General features: G+C 49.8%; 1 long non-coding RNA gene across 2 annotated transcripts; it reads left to right on the plus strand.

Moving 5' to 3' along the window:
• Positions 1-8,813: 8,813 nt before the first annotated feature.
• On the plus strand, positions 8,814-16,279 carry LOC120887647 (uncharacterized). Of its 2 annotated transcripts, XR_013440300.1 has the most exons (3): positions 8,814-9,201; positions 9,416-10,272; positions 10,794-16,279. It is a non-coding gene; the product is annotated as an uncharacterized LOC120887647 (long non-coding RNA). The 2 variants fall into 2 exon arrangements; XR_013440299.1 differs by having other exon boundaries at positions 8,814-10,272.
• Positions 16,280-17,090: the final 811 nt, after the last annotated feature.

Raw genomic sequence — 17,090 nt, forward strand, 5'->3', positions numbered from 1 at the left:
CCCACAGGAAAGAGGTCAAAAGAAGATGGAACCACTCAAGAGGCCCAGGCAGGGGAAGGCTGGGTAAAGCTCAGGCCAAAGTTAGGTGGGAGGCTGGTAGGAGGAGCCCTCCTCTGTGAAGTCACCCACTCCAGGAAGGCTGGACTTGTTTCCACAATGGGAGAGTCTGGTGGACCTCACTTCTGGACTTGCTATTTTTCAATATGTTGGACCCTGAAAGATGGATTCCAGAAGTCTATATCAGGGAAACTACACCCCAAAACAAAAGTCACAGACAAGGAGGGAAGGTCCTCTGGTCCAGGAAACAGCACTAGCCCTGCACCAGACTGAGAAGGAGGGGACCCTGCAGTGTGAGCTAAGCCTCTGGTGGACAGAGGTTGCCAGCAAAGCCACAGTTTTTTTCCCCCAAGACCTGAAAGCTCAAGGCCAAGGGAAACACGTCTGTGGGCAGGAGCAGCTGCTGGGACAATGGGTCTCCCAACTTGAGTTGCACCCCTCATCCGGTTGCTACACTGAGGGTTAGAATTCAACGCGTCTGTTGCCCAAGTCTTTTTGGAATTCTCTTCATAGGCACCAGCAGCCAGAGCCCCAGCTCTCAAGGATATTTAAAACATCCAGTTGGGATCTGCTTCTCTCCATCCACATATCTGACTTTCAGGTCGTGATGCTAAAGTCTAGCAAATGACACAGAGAACTGGGACAAACTATTGCCCCAAGAAGAATCTAAGGAGGGGTGACCATGAGGGAATGTTGGCAGCAGGCTACAGGATGGAGCTGGAGAAATGGACCCGAAAGGCAGCCCACCTCCCTCCCTCCCTCATTCACTCATACACTCATTGACACCCCTGACTCCTTCTATGTGCTGAGCACTTGCGAGGTTCTGGGGACATAAAGTGAGTCAGACAGGGTCCTGTCCTGTCTGGAGCTGAGTTGAGCTGGTGCCCATGGGCACAAAAGCAAAGGATCTTGTGGGGACTCCTGGCTGCCAGCCGGGGCTTGCTCAGGTTCATCCCGTGCCTGCCCTTGCCTCATCCCTTACCTCAGCAGCACTCACACGCTCAGCTTCCCTGCTCCCAGAGATGCTCCCTGTCCCCTGCTGCCCATGCACCCTCCCCTCTGCCACCTGGAGCACCCGGCCCTTCCCTCACCTGGCCTCCTTCCCTCACCTGGCCCCCTCCTGCTTGCCTTGGCCACTCAGCACAGAGTGATCTCCTCTGTGGACCTGCTGGCCCCTCAGTGTGATCAGACTCCCATGGTTCCATGGGCTTCCTTCTGCCTCTAGAAACCCTGCAGCCCCCCGGGCACTCCTGCCACCCTTCCCCCTCCATGCTGTTGCTGTCGTGGGCACATTCTAACTCCTGCAAGATGGTATTTTATCTTTGGTCTTAAAAAGTCATTCATATTTTTAAAAACTTTATAGTCTTCAACTATTTATCTTTTTTGCAGTACTGAGGATTAAGCCTAGAGGGCGCTCTACCACTGAGCTAAAACCCCAGCTTGTTTTTTTTTTTCTTTCCACGTTTTTTAATTGTACATTATATTTACTCGCAATGATGAGCCTTGTTGCTACATATTCATACATGCATATAATATAACAATAATACTTGGCCAATACCACTCCTCAGCTTCCCTCCCCTCCCTGTTCTTTCCTCTATCTCCCTTTGATTTTCATGAGATCGCCCCCCCCTTCCCCCTCTTCCTTTTCCTGTTTCCTCTCTAGCTTCCACATATGAGAGCAAACATATGACTCTTGACCTGAGTTTGACTGATTTCACTTAACATAATGGTCTCAAGTTCCATCCATTTTCCTGCAAATGACATAATTTCATTTTTCTATATGGCTCCATTGCACATATATACCATGTTTTCTTTTTAAATTTTTTTTTTTCATTTAGGTAGAGGTGGACACATAACCTTTATTTATTTTATGTGGTGCTCAGGATCAAACCTAGTGCCTCACCCATGCTAGGCGAGCCCTCTACCGCTGAGCCACACACAACCCCAGCCCTATCATGTTTTCTGTATCTGTTCATCTGTTGATGGACACCCAGGCTAGTTCCAGTTTGGCTATTGTGAATCACAATACTGTAAACATGGATATGCATATGTCGCTATACTATGGTGACTTTAATTCTTCAGGATAAATACCAAGGAATGATCTAGCTGGGTCATATGGTGGTTGCATGCCTAGTCTTTTGAGGAAGCTCCATGCTGATTTCCATAGTGGTTATACTCATTTACAATCCCATGACAGTGTAAAAATGTTTCTTTTTCTCCACATTCTCTTTACCCAGCTCTTAAATTTTGAGACAGGGTCTCACTAAGTTGCAGAGGCTGGTCTTGATCTTGTGACCCTCCTGCCTCAGTCTCCTCAGTTGCTGGATTACAGATGTGCACCACCGCATCTGGCCAATTATTGATAGTTTCTGATGCTCTTCAACTGTGTCTGGAGCCTTGATTCTCCCTCTGGTAACCCTTCTCCTTAGCTGAGGAACCTCAGCTTTTGCAAGGCTTTTCATGCATCCCCGGAGGCAACGAATTCTTCAGATTCTCCTTTATCAAAAATAGTCATCACTTTGCTTTCATTTTTGAAAGATGTTTTGTCTGTCTATAGAATCTGTGGTTGGCAGGGTGTTTTCGAGCCCTTTAATCATGTTGTTCCGCGGTCCTCCGGCTTCCCTAGATTTTGAATGACTCTCTCTGAGTTTTTTCCATCAACAAAGGCTGGTGGCTTTTGTCCCCCAGCTGCCACCAGGGCCTCAGACAGAAGAGCACCGCAGGGATCCCCTTGCCTGGGGTCCCTTCCAGTGACCTCACCACTGGGGGTGCATTGCAGCATAGCTTCAAGGACAAACCCCAACCGAGTGGGTTTAAGAGTCTGTGGTACACGCAGACCTCCCTTGCGGCAGGCGATCGGGCTGTGGAGGGGCTGAGGTGAGCCTGGGCCCGGCACGCATGCGCACAAGCCAGGACGCGCAGCACAAGGGCCGCACTTAGGGGCCAGTGGCATTTGCTGGGTCACACAGAGAGTTATCCACCCAGGTTTCCCGGGGGGCACAGTATTGTAACTGGAGTCAAGGATGCTGAGAGCTGCTTCTAGAGAGAGAAAGTTATATTTGGAGTTAAAATGAATGCCAAGACACCCCAACCCACACCCCACAAAGGTTCGGCGTGAAGTTCTTGTTTGTTGGTACCCTTGATCCTCCTGTGTGATACGTCCATTTTCTCGGGCTGCTTTCGGGAGTTTGTGTTTATTTTGATTTTTGGCCAAGTCCATTATGATGGGCCTAGGTGAAGTTGTGGGGTTGATTTTGTTGGGGGTCCACAGAACTTCTTGGACAGGTAAATTTTCCCTCTAAATTTGGCAAGTTTTAAGCCATTATTATTATTTTTTTTCCAGTTGCTGCTGGGGATTGAACTTAGGGACACTAGACCACTGAGCCACATCCCCAGCCCTGTTTTCCTATTTTGCATTTTATTTAGAGACAGGGTCTCACTGAGTTGCTCAGCGCCTCACTTTTGCTGAGGCTGGCTTTGAACTTGTGATCCTCATGCCTCAGCCTCCCGAGCTGCTGGGATTACAGGTGTGGGCCACCACGCCCTCTGAGTTCATTTATTTATTTGTATGTGATGCTGAGGATCAAACCAGGTCCTCACATGTGCTAGGCAAGCGCTCCACGGCTGAGCCCAACCCTAGCCCTCAGCCATTATTTCTTGAAATACTTGTTTGCCATTCCGTTCTCTCCTCACTTGTCTGTCTGAGATTCCAGCTCTCCAACTATCCTTAGAACTTCTCACATTTCTTCACAGGTCCCCAAGACTGTTTATTATTGTTTTTAAATGTTTTTCCTTGTATTTCTTCGGATTGGGTAATTTCCAAAGATCTGTTTAATTCCCTCTATCATCTGCATTTTACTATTAAGCACACCTATTTAATTTCCATATTCCAGGTACTGCATATTTCAATTCTAAATTTTTCTTTGGCTCCTTTTTTTCCTGTTTCTCTGTCGGCGTTCTTAAAATTTCATTCAAGTGTATTTTTCCCGAACTCAACAAGTATAGTTAGAATAACTGCTTTTAAGTTTTTATCTAATTCCAACATCTGGGTCTCCTCAAAGTTGGCCTCTATGGATTGTCTTTTGTTTTGAGAATGGGTTACATTTTCCTTGCTCTTTCTCTGTCAGGTAATTACTGCATTGTGAAAATACGAGTGTTGTGTTGAAGACTCTGGATTCTGTTGTAATCCTCCAACCATTTGGTTCTCTGTATCGATGTGGCTAGCCAGCAGGAGCGGTTCCGTCTTGCCTGTGATGTGAGGCCGCTGAGCTCTCCTGTGAGACTGCTTTTGGTCTGCTGCGTGCCTGTGTGGCTGAGGATCAGCAGGACACTGGGGTAGACTGGAGACAAATCTTGGAGTGTCCCTTCTTTGTCTTTCACTTTGAACCCTTTCTTCTCATTCTCCAGCAGGAGCCGTTGCCCTGGGCTTCCTTCCGCTTCCTCAGGGCAGCTGTTTCCCATTGGCTGCCCTCAACAAAAAGCTGAAAAAATAGAGAACTCATCTGTGTTCATTTTTTCCTTTTTTTTTTTTTTTTTTCTTTTTTTGGTACCAGGGATCGAACTCAGGGGTGCTTAACCACTGAGCCACACCCCCAGCCCTCTTTTATATTTTATTAGCCACAGAGTCTCGCTGAGTCGCTTAGAGCCTTGCTAAGTGCTGAGGCTGGCTTTGAACTCACGGTCCTCCTGCCTCAGCCTCCCAAATCTCTGGGATTACAGGCATGTGCCACTGTGCTTGGCCAGGGCCCATCATTTTCTCCATATTGATTCCTCTCAACATCTTCCTGTTTTGACTTGTTCTCCTGAGCCTGCAGGTAGTGGTGTTATATTTTGTCTAGAGTGTGTGGTGCTGATTTCAGGAGACTCCCTGAACTTGCTTTTGAACCTCAGTTCTTTTGTGGACTTGCTGTGTGATCTTGAGAAAGCCACTGTCCCTGTCTCTGCCTCAGTTTCCCTACCTACACAACAAGGTGATAATTCTGTTCCTTTTCAAAGTAAGTGCATTGCTCCCAGAGACTTGGGAGGCTGAAGCAGGAGGACTGAAATTCCAGGCCAACCTGAGCAAATTAGTGAGACCCTGTCTCAACATTAAAAAAAAAAAAAAAAAATCTGTCTACTGGTGATGTAGCTCAATGGTAAAGCACCCCTGGGTTCAATCCTCAGTACAAAAACACAAAAGTACATCGCAAATTGTAGTATGCTCTTTGGATATAATCCTGCCCATCTGTTATGGATCCTTCACGGTAAGGGCCCCAGATGTACCGTGGACATTTTTCCTAGTGAAAAGACCCTGTGGGGAGAGTGAGATGGGGGCCCCTATATTCCAGTCCCCCCCTTATTGTTATTGTTATGGTACATTGGGAAACTTAGGGTCCCTGACTTGGGACTCAGATCTACATTCCAGTTTCTCTCTGCCTTTGAGCCTGAGTTGGTCTGCCGATTGTCCTCTGTAAAAGGTGCACCGTCCTCCCAGAGTTGCTGTGGGGCTGAAATGTGATGGTCGCGAAGGAGCCCTCAGCTGTGGATCACACGGGAAACGGGGTTGGCTTGCTTCCTTGGTCCCTGCTCAGCTCAGCAATCCTGGCCACTCCCTGGCTTCCTGTGTTCCTAGAGAAAGGGTGCACAATCAGGCAGAGCTGAGCTGCTGAGAAAGCCAGGGTTTCTGTAAGAGACTCCTCGTCTTCTGTGTCCACCAACGTGTGCTTCTTAATTTCTGTTTTCATTAAGATACACGCACACACGTGTGCACACTCCAACACACACACACACACACACACACACACACACACACACACACACAATTCCCTTCTGTCTGCCCTAGACTAGGCCTTGCACAGGGCAATGGGGACATAGATGCAGTTGAGAATCCACGGCCCAGGCTCCATGGCCTCGCGGAGGGCAGCAGACAAGGAGAGAGGGCCTGGGCTAGGTTCAAGCCAGGAATCACTGCACTGGAGACAACTGACCCCACCAGGAAGGATCCAGAGGGTTTCTGGAAGAGGCTGTCCCTGCTTTGGGCTGGGGATGACCTAGATTCTCTCAGGCAACGAAATCAAACACCTGGCTACACCCAGGTGTGTGGCACTCAGTAACCATCAGTTCGGCTGTTTCTCATCTGACACCGTCTCTGGGTTCCCAAAGCTTTGTGCTGTGTGAAATTGGGGCTGGGAAAGACCCTCAAAATCTGCAGAACAATGATCCTGATACAGTGGGATGATCCCTCCCCAGTTGAACCTCCACCTGCCACCTAACCACATTTGTCACCTCAAGCCCCAATCCCTGATCCTTCCCTTGAGAGGTAGGTCTGGGAGGGCTTTTGCTCCTCTCTGTCACAGCAGCACCCGTGCTGGGCAAGCTCTCTACCACGGAGTCACATCTTCAGCCCTTTTTACTTTATTTTGAAACAGGGTCTTGCTAAATTGCCCAGGCTGGCTTCAAAGTTGTAATCCTCCTGCCTCAGCTCCCCGGTGCTAAGATGTGTGCCATCGCACCCAGCAAGCCTTTGCTCTTGATAGAGATTATTTTATCAAAATTAAAATCGGATACAGAGGGCAGCCCTCCTGATTGACCCACCACTTGAATATAGCAGGAAATGTCTCAGTGCCGTCCTCACCCACATTTCAGCTTCACCAAATTTAACATCATGGAGAGCTCAGGGGTTCTGGGAGCAGCTAACCAGTCACAGCTTACACACAGGGAACAGCTGGAAGCTATCCAGGTGATAGGAGGAAAAAAAGGTGGCACTGGGGTCTGCAGACCGCAAATTTTTGCCAAATCCTTATTCACGGAGGACACATCCTGAGACCCCCAGTGGAGGCCTGAAACTGCAGATAGCACTGAACTCTATGTATACTATTTTTTCCTATTAAATGGAGAATTTTTCATTTTGTTTTTCTTAAGGGAAGCACTTTACAGCTACTCTTTGGCATATCTAAATTTCTAGCATCACTAGGCTGAGGCTGTGGCTCAGTGGTAGAGCACTCGCCTGGCACCGGTGAGGCACTGGGTTCAAACCTCAGCACCACATAAAAATAAATAAATAAACAAAATAAAGATATTGTGTCCACCTCCAACTAAAAAAAATTTAAAGATGAAATAAAATGAATTTCCAGCATCACTACTCTTGTGCTTAGAATCATTATTAAGCAAAATGAGGGTTACTTGAAGACAAGCACTGTCATACCAGACGGTTGATCTGGTAACTGAGATGGCCACTGTGACTGATGGGTAGGTAGCATATACAGTGTGGATACCCTGGACAAAAGAATGATCCACATCCCATATGGGGTGGACTGAGATGGTGAAAGATTTCATCATGCTATTCAGAATACCATACATTTCAAACTTATGAATTGTTTCTGCAAATCTTCATTTAATCCTTTCAGATTGAGTTGACCTCCAGACACTGAAACCTCAGAACGCAAAAGTGCAGACAAGGGGAGGACTACTGTAACTAGGAAGGCTGCGTACAAAATGTCAAATGACAAGGAACTAAGACGCACAGGGAGTCAGCGTCAGGACTGCAGGCGATCACAGAGCCTGTGTGGGAGCAGGTGCCCAGGAGGATGGAGGCTGGATGGTAGGCCATGGCTGAACTTGACCGACCCTCTGGTTCAGCCAGCCCAGGGATGGAGCTGGGGTTCAGGGTGGAGCCGGGCAGACATTCCTTCTGTGTGGTTTCAGTTCCCATTTATGTGCATCTTGGATTTTAGACAGGGGTCTGGCAATAAGTCAGTAACAGGCCCTCTGGTTGGTGCCCAGAGGTGACAATAGTCAGATCTCACCAGTCAGTAATCCTAAGGAGCAGGTAGGAGCATGCTTCTCCCCACCTTGCCCTCAAAATAATCCTTTAAAGAAAAGCTGTGGTTCCCATGTGACAATTGAAGACCAAGCGCAGGCAGGAAGCTTCTGGGTAACTCATCGGAGGCAGCAGAGCATGCAGCAGATCTAGGTGGGCTCACAGCCCCTGAAGGGCACAGGGGAGGGGCCTCCAGTGAGGATGAGGGAAGGTCTCCTCTCCTGGCCACCAGGAGGACGTGAGCCATCTGTGGCAAACGGAGAACAAAGGAGGAGACTTTCCCAGCCACGGCATCAGCTTATTGGGACAAACAAGATGCCCACAGAGATATTCTCACCAAGGCCGAGGTGCTTGTCAGGCCCACCTCTCTCCTTCCGAGGTCACCAAGCACGTGTGACCGGCTTGTCAGGGCGCAGCGTCGGCTCTCAAGAGGATGCTGTTTGGAAACGCTTTTGACTCCCAGGCGTTTCTTCCTCAGATCCTCCATCATTACTGGCCAGTCCAACCCTCGGGGGACAGGGCTCGTGCAGGGCTGGACTGAGGCGGAGGAGTGGAGCACGGGTTCCCTGGGACGGGCGCTGGAGGTTCCCCCGGGTGGAGGAGGTGGCGGCAGGACGAGGCAGCCTGGGCATGCAGAGGTGGGAGGAGGGCGCAGGGGAGACCTGAGGTCCAGATGTGAACAAAGGCCAGCAGGGGTCGGCATGCCAGGTGGTCCACGTGGCTCGGCTCCTGCTGCGCCCCTGGGCGAGGGCTGAGGGCCGGGAACGCCACCCGTTGCCAGCAGCCTCTGCAGGGCGGGAGGTGGCGCTGTCGGCACACACATCTGAGTTGAACCACGTCTGCACCCCGGGGACCTCGGGGCACTGGCGCCCGCAGAGCGGCTGCCGCTTCCGTTGTCAGCAGTAACTGGAGCTGTGAGGGGGCGACAGGGAGGGGACGGGGAGGGAGCGACAGGGAGGGGCCGCAGCAGGGAGAGGCGGTGGCTGGCACACGGATGGGGCCGGCAGAAAGTCGAAATCACCCCAGAAACACCCTGGGGGCTCCCGAAAACAGCAGAAGAATTGAATAGGCTCTGGAAAGCGACAGAGAGGAGGGTGGAGCCAGAGAAATCAGCCGTGCCCAGCGCCCGGAGCAGGAGCGCAGGCCGTGACTCCATCCCTGAGCACTGGCTCGCTTTCCTGCAGCACAGAGCCGTCAGGTCTGCTTGGGCTCAGTGCAGATGAGAAAGGGCCCAACCTTCCCCTGGGGGGGCCCTCGGTCCAGGGCCTCCCCCTCCCCTCTGCCTTCCACCATGGTCTCACGGAGCCTCCACCCCTCTGATCCGAGCTGTGGCTTTCAAGAGCATTGTGAGTGTCACTAGGGCTACTGGTCACACTTTTCCTTCTTTCCTCCTTTCAGATATGATGTGGGATTATTCTTCCTGGTCTCCTTATGGCCGGGGCAGGTGGGGGATGTGTAACCAGCTCTGGCCAATGAGTTCTGAATGGAAATAACCTGTCATTTCTTAGCCATAGTATGCGATGCTGACAGAAGATCCTTTTCCTTTACTATGACAACTAGCTGTGTTCCAGACTGCCTGTGCCATATCCCTGAGTCCAGGAGGGAAGATGACAGGAGCCATGGAGCACCTGACCCGTGACAGACATGCAGCATGAGCAAGCAATGACCTCTGTTGTTGTAAACTGCTAAGGTCTGGGTTTGTTTGTTACTGCAGCATAACATAGACTGTCCTGGCTGATATGAGCAAACTCTTGGAGATCATGGGGCTATCTATAGGGCACTGTGAAGGTAAAAACCTTTACTTTCTTATATAAACTACAGTTATTTTTTTATTAGTTACACGTGACAGTACAATGATCTTGACAATTCATACATTTGAATCAAATGGGGAACAGTTATTATTAATAGAAATGAGTATCCCATAGGAAGCAACTACTACCTGTCGGGAATTGTTCTAGTTTCTTTGGTAGATGTTTTCTCATTGATCCCCACCACAGCCCTGTGGGTTTTGAATTATTGGCTTGTTCCGTGTCAATCTCATTGTAGAGCTCAAGGGACTGAGGTTCAGGGACACTCAAGGTTGCTGTGATCACTACGACTAAGGGGTAGAATTCAGATCCAGATGTTGGAGTCTCTAACTCCAAAACACTCACTTTCTCCATCCCTGGGCTATTATTACCATCCCAAGAATAAATAAAATATTTTTAAGAGGAAGGATCTCTTTACAGGGAACACATTAGCATCTGCCTTCTGACTAAATTGAATGTGAAAGGTGATCCCCACAGGCTGAACAAACAGGCTTGCCCTCGAGGGTGATTATTTCTGAGATGGAATCTGCCTGAGCTGTCCAGGATCATGTCTAGCTCCTGAGCTTACGAGATCCTCCAGCCTCAGCCTCCCGAGTGCTGGGATCACAGGTGAGCACCGCGGCGCCTGGCTTGGTGTGTTGTTTGGCAAGGGAATCTCCCTTTTTCTCCTCTGATTGGGTGCTCCACCAGATAAGCCACAGCAAGCACCAAAGGCTTAAGAAAAATGTAAAGAGGCCATTCACCCATCATGTTTTAATGTTATGAATGAGCTGAGAGATCGGAAGGGTGAGGAGTCCCATTGCCTAGAGGTGAGCTTCTCCAGGACGGGAGCTCCCCATTCTGACTTCTAAGTAAGCATTTGGTTTTTCGTTCATATGAAATGACACCGTTACGTCTCCTAAACATAGGTGAAATGTCCCCTAAAAGCTCACGTGTGAGACAATGCGAGAGGGTTCAGAGGAGAAATAATTAGGTTGTGAGAGCCTTAAACCAGTCAGTGAATTCTTCCCCTGATAGGGACTAACTGAGTGGTAACTGCAGGCAGCTGGGGTGTGGCTGGGGGGGCACTGGAGGCGTGGCTTTGGGGGATATGTTTGCATCTGGCCAGTGGCATCTCTCTCTGCTTCCAGTGGGCTGCTTCCCCCTGCCACCCTCTCCCACCTGGAGCCCGAGGAACGGAGCCAGCCTTCTGTGGACTGAGACCTCTGAAACGGTGAGCCCCCAAACTTTCCTCCTCTACAGCTGTTCTGGGCTGGTCTTTTAGTCACAGCAACAAAAAGTCTGACTAAAACAAACCCTGAGTGACCTCGGGTGCCTTTTACTTCCCTCTACTGCGAACACCTTTTTTTAAAAAATATTTTTAGTTGGGCCGGGGTTGTGGCTCAGCAGTAGAGCACTCGCCTCGCAGGTGCGCGCCCTGGGATTGATCCTCAGCCCTGCACAAAAATAAGTAAAGGTATTGTGTCCAATTAAAACTAAAAAATAAGTACTTTAAAAATATTTTTAGGGGGCTGGGGATATGGCTCAAGCAGTAGCGCGCTCGCCTGGCATGCGTGCGGCCCGGGTTCGATCCTCAGCACCACATACCAACACAGATGTTGTGTCCGCCGAAAACTGAAAAATAAAAATATTAAAAAAAATTCTCTCTCAAAAAAAATAGTTTTAGTTATAGTTGGACACAATGCCTTTATTTATTTATTTATTTTAAATATTTATTTTATAGTTGGACAGAATACTTTTATTTCACTCATTTATTTTTTACGTGGTGCTGAGGATCGAACCCAGGGTCCCCGTGCGTGCAGGAGGAGCGCTCTACCGCTGAGCCACAACCCCAGCCCCAATACCTTTATTTTTTAATATTCATTTTTTAGTTGTAGTTGGACATAATACCTTCATTATATTTATTTATCTTTATGTGGTTCTGGGAATCGAACCCAGTGCCTCACACATGTTAGGAAAGTGCTCGACCACTGAGCCACGACCTCAGTCCCTATTGCTAACATCTTGCCAAAGTTTTGAATGTTGACAAATAAATGAAGCATTTAAGGCCTAGAGTGTAGCTCAGTGGCAGATGTGAGGCCAGCACTGAAAAAAATAATGATAATTAATCGTTGTTATTGTTTGGATGTTGACTGTCCCCCAAAGATATGTGGGTTAAAGGCTTGTTCCCCGTGGTGTCACTGTTGGGACGTGATAGACCCTTGAAGATAGTGAACCATGGAAGGGCATTACGGGATCTGTGTCTTCTTCTTTTTTTAAATATTTTTTTAGCTGTAGATGGACACAATACCTTTATTTTTATGTGGTGCCTCACACGTGCAAGGCGTGCGATCTACCATTGAGCCACAACCCCAGCCCCATGTGTCTTCTTCTTGGTCCTCCTTTTTGCTCCCTGGATCATGAGATGAGCAGTTTTTTTCTACCAATATGGTCCTGCCACGAATGTGCTGCTTCCGCACAGGCTCAGAGCAATGGGGACAATTGATCCTGGACTGAAGGCTCCAAAACTGTGAGCTAAAATAAACCTTTTCTCTTTGTAAGCTGATTATCTCAGGTATTTCATTATAGTGAAGAAAGCTGACTGACACAATTGCTATCTGTACGAACACACACAGATTTAATATACAATTGGCCAGTTTTCCATTTGGACTTTCAGACTGCTGATTGTATTTGTGCCAAAGGCTGCTTCTTGGACCACCTCTTCCCTGTTGCAGCCAGGATATTAACATTGATATGATCAGGCTGTAGAACATTTCCATTGCTGCAAGGACCGTCGGGTTGTACTTCCACAGACACACCCACCTTCTCTGCCCCTGCACCCCTCAGCAACTCCTGGCAACTGTTAATCTCTTCTTCGTTTCTGCAATCCTACCCTCTCTGGGTCGCAGGAGTGAAAGCGTACAAAACATAGTTCTTGGGGATTCGGAGTGTCCACACTCAGCACAGTTCTCTGGAGGCATTTGGCCACTGCACACATCAGCAGGGTCACCGACGTCCCACCATGAGCACCGTTACACAGACACTTGTGTGCTTGGTCCTGAAGGGCAGCATCAGCTGTGCTCAGAGCGTGGGTTCTGGAGTTTGAAACTCTAGAACTTACTGCCCAGGTGAGGTTGAGCCGGTGCCTTCACCTCCGTCTGCCTTGGTTTTCCCATGTGCAGAGCAGGAAGAGTGGCAATGCCCGCAAACCACGGCTGTCTTGAACATTAGATGAATCCACTCCTGGGACAGGCTCAGTTCACAGCCTGGATTAAAGTAAGAACTCAACGAATATTACAAAATATAGTCGGAATTCACCGTGTACCTCCACTGAGCTGAACTGATAAACCTAGAATAAGAAACATAAAATTTGCAAGATGTTCAAATCAGGGGGTGGTGGCACATTATAAAAGGAATTATTTTTTTCTAGAATTCTCACACAAATTCTCTCTAAATAATGAGCTTCCCGAGACTCTTTGAAATAGGTGGGTTTGGAAACGACCCAGCAGAACAAGTCAGCAGGGCTGCGTCCATTCAAGTACAGTCGCAGCCTCGCTGGGACAGTAGTAATTTGATTCACTCAATATTTACCTGCTCTTGCTGCATCAATGCCAGGAACTGGTCTAGGTGTCAGGGAGGCAGAATGCAGACAGTGCCCTGCCCCAGGGCAGGTAACAATGTGAAGGAGGAAGCTCTTCTACCTCAGCATACTTACAAGGAGGTGGAAATGACAGGTAGGAGGAGGAGGATCTGAGGCTGGAAACCAGAAGCCCTGCAGTGGGTGACCTTGGGGGAAGGTGGACATGTCCTTGGGAGAAGGCAGCTGTGCCCTGTGCTTTAGATTTGAAGAAATGGAATTGGTGCTCGTCTCTGTAGCATGACCAGGTGTGGGTCCACCTGCAGGCAGGGCATGCTCTTGTTGGGCCATCTGGTCCTCTCCGCCCCATGCACCTCTCCAAGTCCCTCAGGTGTGTTGATGTGACTCCAGGACACGCTGCCCTGCGGTGATGAGGGGTAGCTGGGACCTTGGCTCCCAGTGGCTCCCAGTTGAAGTGGTGACTTGCAGGAGGAGCCAGCATCACCTTGTGAATTGCCCTGGGGCCACCTGTGCCCGAGCCCAGGGACCAGTGGGGGAGCTGCAGTCCGACTGCAAAGCCAGAGTTTCCTCCAAGAGCTGCTAACTGGCCCATGACCTTGGCCTCATTAGCTCCGCACTCTCCACCTGAGCTGCCTGGATTGGGGCCAGCCAGGGAAATTAGCTCAGGCCCACAGGCCCCTGGGAGAGGTGTCAGGCAAAAATAGATCCGAGGAAGCCAGAGGATCCTCACGCAGGAGGGCCCGGGAGGTCAGCTGCTCCAGACCGTCCAGCTCTGCAGATGGAAACCGAGGCCAAGGGGCCTGGCCAAGGTCGTGTTGCGATGCGGGCAGAGCTGGGTGGGGTGGAGGTCCCCCGAGTCCCAAATGCATGTTCTTTCCTCCCCTGGGGCTCCCATCCGGCGGGATCAGGGAGATGAACATAAGAATTACAGGTAATGAGAACATGACAGGCCATTTCTGTTCTTGAAAAAGAATATAAAGAAAGTTTTAAAATAGCCAATAACAGAAAATAACCCATTGAGAGGCCGTGTCAGGTAGCAGCTAAAAGGAGACTCCGCCGCCTGAGTTTGATCCCAGCCCTGTTCCTTTCCGGTCAAGTGTCTTCAGGCAGGTAACTTAACCCTCTGTGCCTGGCGCCCTCACCTGTCCACAGGGACAGCGGCGGAGCCTGCCGAGAGGCAGGGCTCATCCCCCAAGCGCTGAGACCCGGGGGGTGGAGGGGCAGGCACAGCCCTGGGAGGGAATTACAAAATGGAGGGATTACAAAACGGAAGAGGAAGGAAAGGCTAAGGGGCTGAGTGTGCGCTCTGAGTGTGTGTGTGTGTGTGTGTGTGTGTGTGTGTGTGTGTGTGTACATGCAGGTGTGCTGGGTGGAACCAGCCTCGTGCCTGCTGGGCACACTCTGCACCGCTGAGCTGCACCACATACAAAGAGTATCCTTTTAGAGGTGGCAGGAAAGCCCTGCTCTGCCAAGGTTCTGCACTTGCCTTGACCTTCTTTTCAGTGGCCACCTGGTGTCCCCTAATGGGGAGCTGAACCAGACCCAGGGGTAGGTGGTTTTGGCAGGAAGGATTGGCTCCTGTACCTGCCACGGATGGAGTCCCTGTCACAGAAGCAGGTCGCGTGGCCTTGACATCAGCTCTGCAGCCCCACGCAAATAATGGCTTCCTTTCCTTACCGGGCACCACATCTTGTCCCACAATAACTAGCTCGGGTAGGTGGCCACAAGGATCCTGTCGATGGTGAGGGGCAGAGATGCAGTTGGCCACCCCAGGTCGTGCCGCTGGTCGGGCCAGAGCTGACGGTAGCCCAAGCAGTGTGACTGGAGGAGGCGCCGGGCCCATCACCCCTGCCTTCTCGGCTTGGCCCCTCCGTCAGGCCCCTCTCTGCCCCTCGCTGCAGCTGACACAGCACCGTGCGCCAGGACGGGGAGGGGGTGCCCACTGAGCAGCCGGGTACCCTCAGGTGGGGCGTCCTTGGGCATAAGTCTTGGTACGACCCAGGCAGGACTGGGAGGGTCAGGCGCTGGTCAGAGAGGGAGAGTGTCCCTGCACACTTGCAGTCATCGTCCAGTGTGACTCCCTGCCCCTCCTGGAAACAGCTGGACTCGCCAGCTGTCAGTGCCATGCATTTGTACCTGGACTGGTGCATGGTCCATGGCTGAGGTCTGTGGAAGCCTTGATTTCCTGTCCAGGGTCACACACCGGCTTCAGTTTTTGGGTGGCTCCTAAACCAGCCCCAGGAGCCCCCTGTTTCCAGAATCCCAGAGACCAGCTGTCTCGGGGCTCCCTCCTGGGCAGGGTGATCGATGGACAGCTGGGAGGGGTCTCAGCCTTGGAGAGGGTCCAGGGACCGGCAGTGAGGGCTTTGCCAGGGTTGGCGGCAGGGGCCATTTGGGAGGCGGTACTGGTGCTGGTTTGTCTCCAGGACACTGCCCAGTGTGACTGTGAGACCCACTTTCGCCTCTAGGAGCCCCTCAGGCTGAGAAACTGCCCCCTGGGGGGGCACATGACCTGGACTGTCCTCCCTTGGCAGTAGCGGCCACCGCTGGGCACCGCAGGAAGCGGAGGTGGAGGAGGGAACCTGTGGTCCTGCACCACGGCACCGTGGCCTGGAGAAGCCTTCAAGGAGACCCGCCCTGGCTCTGGAGGGACACCCGCCCTCCCTGGGGGTTCCCATCCCCCTCTGCCACAGGAACAGCCTCTTGCCCAGCAGCCTCCACTGTAGACAGCAAGCAGGGCCACCCTCCCTGGCCACATTAAAGGAGAGCAGATAGGTCCCAGCTGTGAATACACACCCCCTCTGCACCCACATGGTCCTGGAGCCCGTGTGCAAGACAGAGGCCGACCCACTCCCAACCACACTGACAACCACACCAATACGCACAACTCGGAACCATGTCACCTGGCTGGGAAAACCACGAGGTCCAACAATGCCAGGGCTGGACAGAAAGTGGAATGACAGAGGTCCCCAAATTCCACGGGTGGAAGTGTAAATGGACACAATCATTCTGGAAAATAAACTGTATTATCTAAGAGAATTGAATGGAAGCATACTCTATGGCTCATCAACTCCAGTCCTAAATCCCCTGGAAAATGCTTTCATATAAACACAAGGAAGTATGGATAAATATGTAACATCACTGTACGCAAGAAAAACTAGAAACAATCCAAATATCCACCAATGACTGAATGGATAAATGGATTAAAGGATATATGTGTTTGTAAACTAGAATAGTATGCAGCAAAGTAAAAGCATGATTACAGCTAACAGGCATCAACATACATGAACCTGAAAAACATAACCTGTAACTGAAACATATTATGGAAGAATGCATTTAACATTGTTCTGACTCATAAAAATCAGGGTAGGTCAGGCCAAACATTATTTACAGATATACATGGCAAGACAAAGGAAGACAAAAATAATTAGCATAAAATAGAGAGTTATTATTACCTCTGGAGGGAAAGGAGATTTCGTTATGGAAAGGCACATGAAGTGGTAATGAAATGTTTTCTTTCTGAAACTAGAGGTGTGTACCTTGGAATACATTGTATAATTCTTTAAACTATTTTTATATATTATGTATACATCTTTGTTCTTTGTCTATGTTGCTAAGACAACATTTTTTAAAAAATCTTTGTTACCCAAATTAGGAGAAAACTTTATTATTATTATTATTATTATTACTATTATTATTTTGGTATCAGGGCTTGAACCCAGAGGCACTTAACCACTGAATCACATTCCCAACGCTTATTTATTTATTTTTAAATATTTTGTTTTCATTGTAGTTGGACACAATACCTTTATTTTATTTTTATGTGGTGCTGAGGATCTAACCCAGCGCC

This window comes from Ictidomys tridecemlineatus, chromosome 6, assembly GCF_052094955.1.
Source record: "Ictidomys tridecemlineatus isolate mIctTri1 chromosome 6, mIctTri1.hap1, whole genome shotgun sequence".
Classification (NCBI taxonomy): Eukaryota; Metazoa; Chordata; class Mammalia; order Rodentia; family Sciuridae; genus Ictidomys; species Ictidomys tridecemlineatus.